This window comes from Narcine bancroftii, chromosome 12 (assembly GCF_036971445.1).
Source record: "Narcine bancroftii isolate sNarBan1 chromosome 12, sNarBan1.hap1, whole genome shotgun sequence".
NCBI lineage: Eukaryota > Metazoa > Chordata > Chondrichthyes > Torpediniformes > Narcinidae > Narcine > Narcine bancroftii.
In genome coordinates, this window is record NC_091480.1 from 28,520,064 (window position 1) to 28,530,565 (window position 10,502).

Here is a 10,502-nt window from a genome sequence, read left to right on the forward strand (position 1 = left end):
TATCTTCTGAACAGTGAATGAATGAGCCTTGAATTATAGAGGTTCCTCTATTTACAAAAAGGCTAAATTCCTACAAAACTCTTCACAAGTGAAATTTAATTGAAAAGCCAAGGCAAAGCACTTGCTAGTTACTTTGATGCAGGATTCAGGCAGTCTCCAGGTTACGAATGAGTTCCATTACCTGGGTCTGTCCATAAGCTGAATTTGTACATAAGGCAGTACAGGTACTTACGGTTCTTATTACTGTTCATGACGTAATATTATGTGCATGCGTGAATTGGGGAACAGCCCGTTCGTAGGTATGAGATGTTCGTAACTTTGACGTTCGTAACCCAGGGACTGCCTGTATTCCTATGGATCAATGCTTTATGAAGATGTATTGAGTGAACTTGGTCTTTTCTCCTTGGAGGATAAGGGGTGTCCTGATAGAGGTGTACAAGATAATACGAAGCATTTAGAGGGCCAGAGGGTTTTTACCATGGCTGAAATGGCTAACCCAAGAGGGGATAGTTTTATGATGCTTGGGATTAAGTATAGGGGGATGCATGAGGTAAGTTCTTCACATGGAGAATGGTGGGTGCATGGTATGCACTGTTGGGAATGAAAGTGGAGGCAGGTAAAATAGGATCTTTTAAGAGATCATTAGATAGGTACATGGTCCTGAGTAAAATGGAAGGTTATGCAAATTCTAGGTCAGCACAACATTGTGGGCTGTAGATTTCTATGTTCTATAGAGTGACCATGCTGACAGAGCAGGGATTTGGCTTGATGATCGGGGAAGGAGGGATCAAAGATGACTGGAAATCAGGCTTAGTTCCGTAGATTTAGCACTGGACACACACTCACATTTGATTTTGTATATACCCTTATTCTGTTCTCTTACTTCCCCCAACTCTGATCTTCTCCTCCATCCCTTGTTCTCCTGTCCTCTGTCTGCTCTCCTTTAACTGCCTCCCTCCCCACTCCTTCAGTTCTCTTCCTTACACTCTCCCCAGCCAGCTTTTTGGTGCTGCCTGACTTTTGCATATTGCAGACTCTCAGTTCTCTTCAGACAGATTGACCCAATATCCCAGCCAACAAAGGAGCATGGTTACTCAGGACTTCCTACACAAGAGGCAAAGACATGAATGTTGGATGCTGGGATCTTCAGTGAACGAAGAGTAGCCAGATGCACAAAATCACATGGAAGACAGGAGTGAAGACAGCAAGAGGAAGGAAAATGGTTGTGGCAGCAAGTCTTGATGTGAACACGGTCCTAGAGTTGGCAAACAGTTGAAAGTGCAATTGGAGTCCTTCCAAATTGTCTTTGTAAAACCAATGTAAAACCTCAGGAAATTTGAAACAAGCCTCATGCTGACATTCACAGATGCCCTGTTTTCAATATTTAACATCTTCAAGGCATAATTTTTTTTTAGGATAATTAGTTTTACTGAAAGCTGGTTTCCCGTAAACACTAGCAAATATTTGCTTATAGCGCTAAACCAACCCCATAGAGGTTCTTGCCAATAAAACAAAATAGAGGTTGCTTGAATAGAGTCCTGTTCTAGCCGTGAATAGTCAAATTCAGGCATTCTTAAAGACTTTTCTGCTCCCGATTTCCCAACATGTTGACATTGCGGGAAGGCCGCCGGGATGATTTTGTATCATGACATCTGCATTAAGAACATGCTGTGGATGGGAGGTCACGGAAAATGTAACCCGCTGATACCACGGGAATGAAAGTGGATAGGTTCAAACGTTTCATTTTTGGTAAACTCAAAACAAGTTTATTTTTAAAAGTTCTGTATTAAACATTTTTTTTGTTGCTGAGAACTTAAAACCGCTGACCCTCCACTCTCTGCTTCTCTTTGACTGCACATCTAGATTCCATCTGATGTGCTAGGATTTCTTCACTCAAAGAAGCTCTCTTCCAGGAAAGTGAAGGTATAATATCAACCAGAGTCCATCATCTAATTAGTGAAGGGCTACCCTCACTCAAATGCGCTCAGACAGGATTAGACACCGCTGCTCATTATCTTGCTGATACAATACTGAAGGCTGTTTTTATGAGATGGCTGCAGGTCTCTATAGAACTTTTCTTGAATTGACTGGGAGAATACAGTCATTAGCTTCTTCTTTTCCGCATTGAGACCAGAAAACCATAAGATGTAGGAGTAGAAATAGGCTGTTAAATCTTAACCCCAATGCCCCACCATTCAATCAGCCTTCTCCCCATGACCTGTGATGCCCTGGCTACACAAGAACCTATCAATTGCTCCTTTAAATACACCCAATGACTTGGCCTCCACAACTGCATGTGGCAACACCTTCCACAGAAATACCACCCTCCGGTTGAAGAAATTCCTCCGCATCTCCATTCTAAGTGGATGCTCTTCCATCCTGAAGTTGTGGCCTCTTGTCCAGGAGGAACAAGGGGAGGTTGATGAGTGGAAAAAGGGCAAATCCAGGTTGACAGCTCTGATCCACTCCAGAGCAACAACCCTCCCGCTCATCTCTTCCCTTCTAACCCCATGCACACTTCTCTTCGGGCCAGCTTGAAAATGTCCCGTTTGGTGAGCATTAGTGTCTGCACAATGGCAGCTGTCTGGAAAATGAGCCCACTTTGGAGCCTTCTTATCGTGTATTCCAGGCAAAATACCATTTTTTGACCACTGATTACTTCCCCTCAGCTCAGGCCTTTCGAACGAGACAAGATGAAAGATATGGAGAAACGAAGAGATAGGTAAAATTACGAAACCTCCTCATGTGATTGATCGGGTGAATCTCAGCAAACTCAGCCATTTCTCATTTGCAAAGTTAAGTTAAAACATGGCATGGGTTTAGTGGAACATCTTGGCGCCTCACAGTTTGGCGGGCAGCAACCTCCTTTGAAGAAGACCGCAGAGCCCACCTCACTGACAAAAGGCAAAGGAGGAAAAACCCAACACCCAACCCCAACCAACCAATTTTCCCTTGCAACTGCTGCAATCGTGTCTGCCTGTCCCGCATCGGACTTGTCAGCCACAAACGAGCCTGCAGCTGACGTGGACTTTTTACCCCCTCCATAAATCTTCGTCCGCGAAGCCAAGCCAAAGTAAAGTAATTAAATGATCAGATATCTGAGTTGTTCTTGTATATTAAGTAAACCCCAAATCATGTTTGAAATAATAGACAATTTGGTAAAGCCCAGTGAAGATGATCAAGAATTAACATGAATAACAAATGGCTCCCTCATTTTCCTGTGATAAGATCAGAATCAGAATTTATTGTCATGAACAAATCATGAAATTCAGTGTTTTGTGGTAGCGTCATGGCCTGGGTGGTGCAAACATTCATATAAACCACGTTTACAATAAATTAAAAAAACCAAAATAGTGCACGAGAAAAGTAAGGCAGCCTCCTTGGCTCATTGGGAAGAAGCTGCCCTTGTGCCATTGAGTGTTCATCTTTAGAATCCTGTACCTTTTTCTCAGTGGTAGCAGAGTGAAGAGGTGGTGGGGGTCTTTCAGGATAGAGGTTGCTTCATTAAGTCACTGCCTCATGCAGATGTCCTCAATGGAGTGAAGGCTGGTTCCGGTGATGTTGCAGGCCCTCTGGAGTCGGATCCTAACGTAAGTGCAAATTCACATACCTAATATTCTCATTTTTTTCTCCTTTGATATTTACAGGGGACAAAATAGAATAGAGGAACCTGACATCTGGAACTTCACATTGTGGTTTAAACAAAGCATTGTTTAGTGTATGGAGCTGGACCATTTGATCCGAATCTCAAAATACCATCCTCCAATCACAAAGAAGACTCGAAGCTGAATTGGCTTTTATTCTTATGAGTGCAGAACACAGAAGGTTGATTTAATCAAACTATTAATGTGTTCAACTGATTTAATGGGGCAAATGTAATGGAAATGCTTCCCTTAAATCAATAATAAGGTGAATTCATTTTTGGTATCTTTAACTTACAACTTCAGGACTGGCCTCCAACCAGTTCTAATACCCTCTGAAATCTCTCTTGCTAGTCCAGATGAAACCCAATTTCCCAAGAGTCACTGCTCCAACTTTGATAGGGGCCCACGAGCCCGTGCTGCCCTATTGCATCTAATTAACCTTTAACCCTGTATGTTTTGAAGGGTGGGAGGAAACCGGAGTACCAGGAGGAAACCCAAGCAGAAACGTACAAACCCCTTACAGACAGCGTCAGATTCGAACCTGGGTCGCTGACACTGTAACGTGTTTCCACCCTTTGTTCTAATTTTCCCTTCACAGGGAGGTCAATAACCAAGAGGGCATAACCTTAAAGTAATTGCTATGAGGATAGAGGGGAACAGAGGATTAATATTTTTAAACATGGGGAGGGTAGCCTTGAAACTTACTTCCTGGAAAAGTGGCCATTGCAGACGTTTAAAAGACCCTAAGATGTGGGCGTAAAGTTTATTAACCAGCAAATTTAATTGCCAAAGGTTGGAAAATTAGAAAAGATCGATAGCAGCATGGTGGCAGAGCTAGTCGGGCTACTGCCTCAGAGCAGCAGAGAGCTGGGTCCAGTGCTGACCTTGGGGCTATCTTCTCAAACTGTCGGTAGAGTGTTTGCATCTTTTTTTCTAGGTGCTCTGGTTTCCCCTCACATTCCAAAGACATGCAAGTCATAAAGGTCAATTGGTCACTGTTAATTGCCCCTAGTGTGTGGGTGTGAGTTAGAATCTGGGATGGGGGTGGTGGAGGAGGATGGCTTGATGAGAATATGGGAAGACCTCACATTTTAACAGTCAAAGGTTCCCACCTGCTTCAAAAGGCCATCAATCATCCTGGTGCTGGGGGTGGGGGGGTGGTTGGGGAGGAAAGGGGGGGGGAGAAAAAGTCACTGTATATGTGTGAAAAAGAAATAGTGTATATCATGGCTAATGTGATTTATGGTGTGAAAAATAAAAAATTTAAAAAAAAAATCATCCTGGTGCCCAAGAAGAGTAGAATGGGCTGCCTCAATGACTATCGCCCAGTAGCACTGACATCTAACGTGATGAAATGCTTTGAGAGTTTGGTCAGAATTAACATGTATCTAAGCAGAGATATGAAACCACGGCAGTTCACCTATCATCACATTCGCTCCACAGCAGATGCAGTATCACTGGCTCTCCACTCAGCTCTGGATCACCTCAAAAACAGCAACTTATACATGCTGCTGCTCTTCATAGACTACAACTCAGCCTTCAATACTATTATTCCCTCAGTGCTGGTCAAGAAGCTACAAACTCTGGGCCTCTGCATCCCCCCTCTGCAATTGGATCCTTGACTTCCTCATCGGAAGACCACAGTCAGTACGAATTGGAAACAATATCTCCTCCTCACTATCAACACAGGCATGCCTCAAGGGTCCGTGCTTTGCCTACCGCTCTGCTCACTATGCACCCATGACTGTGTGGCCAGGCATAATTCCATTGTTGTCTACAAATTTGCTGATGACACCACTGTTGTCGGCAGAATTACAAACAGCCAAGAGGAAGCGTACAGGAGGGAGATAGATCAGCTCTTTGAGTGGTGTCACACCATCAACCTTGCCCTCAATGTTAGCAAGACCAAGGAGATGATTGTGGACGTCAGGAGGAAGTCAGGAGAACACAATCCCGTCCTTGTCGAGGGCTCAGTCGTGGAGAGGATCAAGACCTTCAAATTCCTGGGTGTCAACATCCCCGAGGGTCTGTCCTGGAGCCTCCAGGTCGATGCAATCATGAAGAAGGCTCTCCAGCGGCTATACTTTGTAAGGTGCTTGAGAAGATTCGGTATGTCACCGAAGACTCTCGTAAACCTTTACATGTGTAGCGTTCTGGCTGGTCACATCACTGTCTGATACAGAGGTGCCAATGCTCAGGACAAGAAAATACTTCAGGGGATTGTTAACTCATCCTGTAACATCACAGGCACCAGACTTAACTCCATCAAGGACATATACAAGAGACGGTGTCTTAAAAAAGCAGCCTCCATCCTCAAGGACCCCCACCTCTTCACTCTGCTACCATCAGGGAAAAGTAACAGGAGTCTAAAGATCAGCGGCACAAGGAGAGCTTCTTCCCCGCAGCCAGCAGATTCCTGAATGGAGGTAGCAGGGTGACTTTCGTGCACTTTTTTTTCTAAGGTGGTTTATATGGATGATTGCACTATGATGCTGACACAAAGCAACATATCTCGTAACTTGTTCTTGACTATAAATTCTGATTCAAGTGAGTGTTTGATGGCCAGTCTGAACTTGTTGGGTTTAAAGACCAGCTTCCATGCTATGTCTCTCTCTGCCTTTTCTCAGCCAGCAATATGCCAAATAATGCCCAACTCTGCTACACATTTTTATGATGCAATCCAAATGATGCAGTGAGAAAATGTTTCCTAACTCACATGTGAAGGCCCATGGGCATTTTATCACTATAAAGGCACCATAAAGACTTGATGCTATTGTTTCGGAAATGTAAAGTTCCAAGGCATGCTCCAGATGTCTGAAGGTAACAGTTGAAGTTATCAGTCCAGACCAGTGCTGAGACAGTAGGCCCTTTCAAACTGCCGTGTAAAATGGGGTTAACTGGCAATTTTCCCGGTTAGCGCCCTAGTTACGCTGCAGTTAGAAAGGGTCCGACTCGGTCAACCCTGTGGGAATCCAACCGGATCCCCGACCTACCTCAGAAGTAGTCAGGGAACCTAGTTAAACTTATCTATGTCATGCCCACAGGAGATTTGAAATCAAAAATGGCCGACCCGTTTATTCCGGTAATGTCGGCGCTTGCATGCATAACCAGGCAGCCAGCATCCGAACAGCAGTACTTTCAGTGAGTACGTGATGAGTCATTGCTGGGGCAGGATCCCTCTTAAACGCTGGGTTGGCGAATTAATGGGTAGATCCCCCTGCAATTTAAAAGATGCTTCCAGCACCCTTGCCCCAGTAATTGCACCCAGGTCCCAGGAGGGCCACCCAGGTGCTGCAGTTTAAAAGAGGCCAATGTGTATGAGATGGAGGCACCAACTGTTCTTTCAACATGATCACTTAGTGCCATTTTGAGGAAAAGAGTGGAGTTCTACCCAGCATGTTGGCCAGCACTAATCCTTCAACAAAGCTTAATGCCTGATCATTAAATTCCTTTTCGCTGTAGGGAAAAAAAACTGTGTGCAAAATTGGTTGCCATCGTTCCTACATTTCGGTAGGCTCTGCACATTATGTCATTGACAGTAAAGAGCTTCAGGACATCCTGCAAGCAATGTAGAAATTGTTGTTTAATGAGAGGCTTTCTTTACAGCAAGGCCTGTAGAGGAGTGCAGAGGGAGAGGGATAAAGATCATAATGAGCCCAATGGCTGTGGTGATGAAGATGCAGCCTTTGATTTATTTTTACGAGTTGTCTTCAACTATTCGCACAGTGGGCTGGGTTAAACCAGTCACAGGAACCTGTTTGAAACAGGTACATCGTGTCCCTGGGCTAGAAAACAGCTTCAAGAATGAGGACAAGATGAGGGAGGGTTTTAAAAACCTGTCAGACCTGGACATGGGTGATGGCTGGTTGTGAATGCAACTTTACAGAGCTGTGTGAAATTGATCATTGAGGATATCTTACCTGTGCACTTGAAGAAAGCAGAATTCTCATGATCAGTGGCAATATCTTGACCTACAACAATTTTATTCCTGGCTTGTCACACTGGATCTTGTTTGTGAAACCAAACAAACAGATCTGAACAGATGGACATTTGCTCTATTGAGAGGGATCCTCAATACCTTGCAGTTTTGTTTTGCTGGGAGGCGACCTGGGCAGTGTTGAGCTGAACATTAGGGCTCAAGTACTGTTGAAATTTCTCCTCGTTGTTAAGGTGAACCCTCTCATTTATGAGGTGGATCCTCTCATATTGCATCATTGCAAAATCAGTAGGTGCTGTGTGTCATTTGCCTTTGATTGGACTGCAATGGATACCTTTAGATAATTTAAACATGGTTAGAATGCTGAGCTGGGTCTCTCTCCCATGCTGGGAAGGATGGGCTCCAGTGTTCCTACAAAAGCATGCAGATCATTGAAGATGGACCCTGGCAAACCCTTCGACATCAACCTTGATGAAGGTTTTGTGGCCGAAACATTGACAATTCTTTTACTCCCACTGATGCTGCTTAATTCACTGAGTTCTCAGGCAGATAGTGTTTTACTCCAGAATGCGGCATCTGCTGTCTCTCGTCAAGTCTATTGTCAGCTGATTGAGCAAGTACAGCCCAATGAAACAGCATTCTTGGGTCCTCAATGAAAAACACTCAAGACACACAGGCAGACGTAGTACACATATAGACAAACAATACATATACAGGACAAGTATTTTATCTAAATAAATAAATATTATTTTGTACAAATGAGAGTCTCGGGTGGTTATCGTGAGCCATTCCTTTGGTCGTTCACCATTCTCACTGCCTGGGAGAAGAAGCGTTCCCTCGGCCTGGTGCTGGCTCTGATCCTCCTGTATCTCTTCCCCGATGGGAGCAAGTGAAAGATGCTGTGTGCATGGTGGAAGGGGTCCTCAATGATTTTGCGTGCCCTCTTCAGACAATGATCCCAGTATTCGCATCCATGGAGGGGGTTGGGGAGGGGGGGGAAGAGGGAGTGTTACATTTCCTGCAGGGAGATTGCACAATGTCCCAAGCTCCTCTGGCTGCATTTTCACAAGGCTCCGCCTGTGGACAGACCTGTTGTCTTTTGAGCCTTCATAAGGTCAACTGGCAACCTTGCCCCTGTGAAATGAGATCGCAGACGCCCTTCTGCTTGGCCAGGTGTATGGTGACTCACCACAAGCTAAGCTACTCTATTGTTTGCAAAGTGTCAACATCTGAATGATGCATTCCTGTGACTCTAGCCCCTTTTACACTGGAACTTTGTCCCAGTAATTGACAATCAATTTACTGGTTACGGGTCCAGTGGAAAAGCAAATCAATCGCAGGCTGGCGTCAAATCACGCAAAAATAACGCAGGGATTAATAGCCTCGACCTCTACTCATATCCCTGGCGTCAGTTGACACCAGCATGCCGATTAAACCAGCGAGAAAGGGACAAGTTGTTCCCAGGACTATTGTTGAAGGTAGGCTTTCCTATCCTCCGGTATGACTTGTGGCCAGTATGAAAGCAAGTAGTGTCCTGGTTAAAAGTGGCCCAGTGGGAACAACAAAAACAGCTTTTTAAAAAAAAAATCCGGGACACTGCACCACCAATTAACAGGGATGCCAGTTTTAAAAAAGGGGCTTCTGTCCCTAGTCCTGTGCAGAACAGGATTTCAAGGTTGTTTTATAAAAGAAAGACAAAAACATTATTGTCATGGAGAAGACAGGAACATATTTAAACTGCCCGAATCTCAAAAGCCAGGAAAGTTGAAAGGGCTATCGAGTTGAGTTCTCAAGCTCCCAGTCTTTCAATCCTCCCTGATCTCTATGGATGACTTCCCCTTGATCACCCTAACTCTCTTGTTAAAAGAACAAAATCTGTGGAGATAGTTCATGTTCCCCGACAATCTGGCGACCTATCTTCCCACTTTCTGAACAAAGGAATTGTGCTGATGGGTTGCAAAGCATCTGTGTGACCTGGCTGCCTCAATTGAATAGCTATGTTGGTGTGTGTTTGTAAAGACAATAAGCTCTTGGAAGCCTGAGGCACCAAACACATCAATTGAGCACCAGTGATTCATGCCCTGCTGTCCGTTTCTGTGACCCAGATTTCCAACAGCAAATACCCCAATGCAAGAGAAAAAAAACCAAATGCTGTTCCTGCCAAATCTTCCAGATTCACGAAATAGCAGAACCAATGTCAATGACCTCTCCCAAGCCAGGATCCCAGCACTGAGGCCTTAAATGGATCAGCCAGCTTATTGAGCAGGTCACATCATTTGCATGCCTGATATCCAACTCCCAAAACAAACATTCTATTCCAAGCTGGGTCATGGAGTACATAACAAGGCAAGCAAAAGAAAAGATTCAAGCACCGTTTAAAAAAATGGAATATCTTCACATCACTGGGAAACCTGGGACATGATCGAGTGGAGGAGCTTTGAGTTCATGGAGAAGGAACTTTGAGTTCATGGAGAGCGAGCTTTGAGTTCATGCATCAGGGAGATACAGAAGCCCCAGTTCACCTTGGAAGTAAACACCACCCCTCCCTATCAGACACCTCTTTACCATCTGTGGATGAGTCAATCTGCCATTTCCCCAATGTCCTCAATCATTTCAGAAACTACAGCTAGGAGTGGAAGTAAACCCTCCCCGTCCTCTTGGGGGTGGGCTGGCCAAAGTAAAGGATAGAGCTAGTGAGCATGCAAAAGAGAGAAAAGAGAAAGATAGAAAAGAGAAAGAGGAAGAGAAATAAAGTTTTTCTTGTGTGTGAGGTAATTGGTGAGTTCTAACTTTGGTCACAGATGTGAGGATATGAAATAATACAACCAGGCCCTTTGGGTACTGCCCTTGTCATTACCTCTATGGCAAACTCCTCCCATTTTTGCTTTTCTTTCCCAGGATGTCATCTTGAGCCCCAGAGC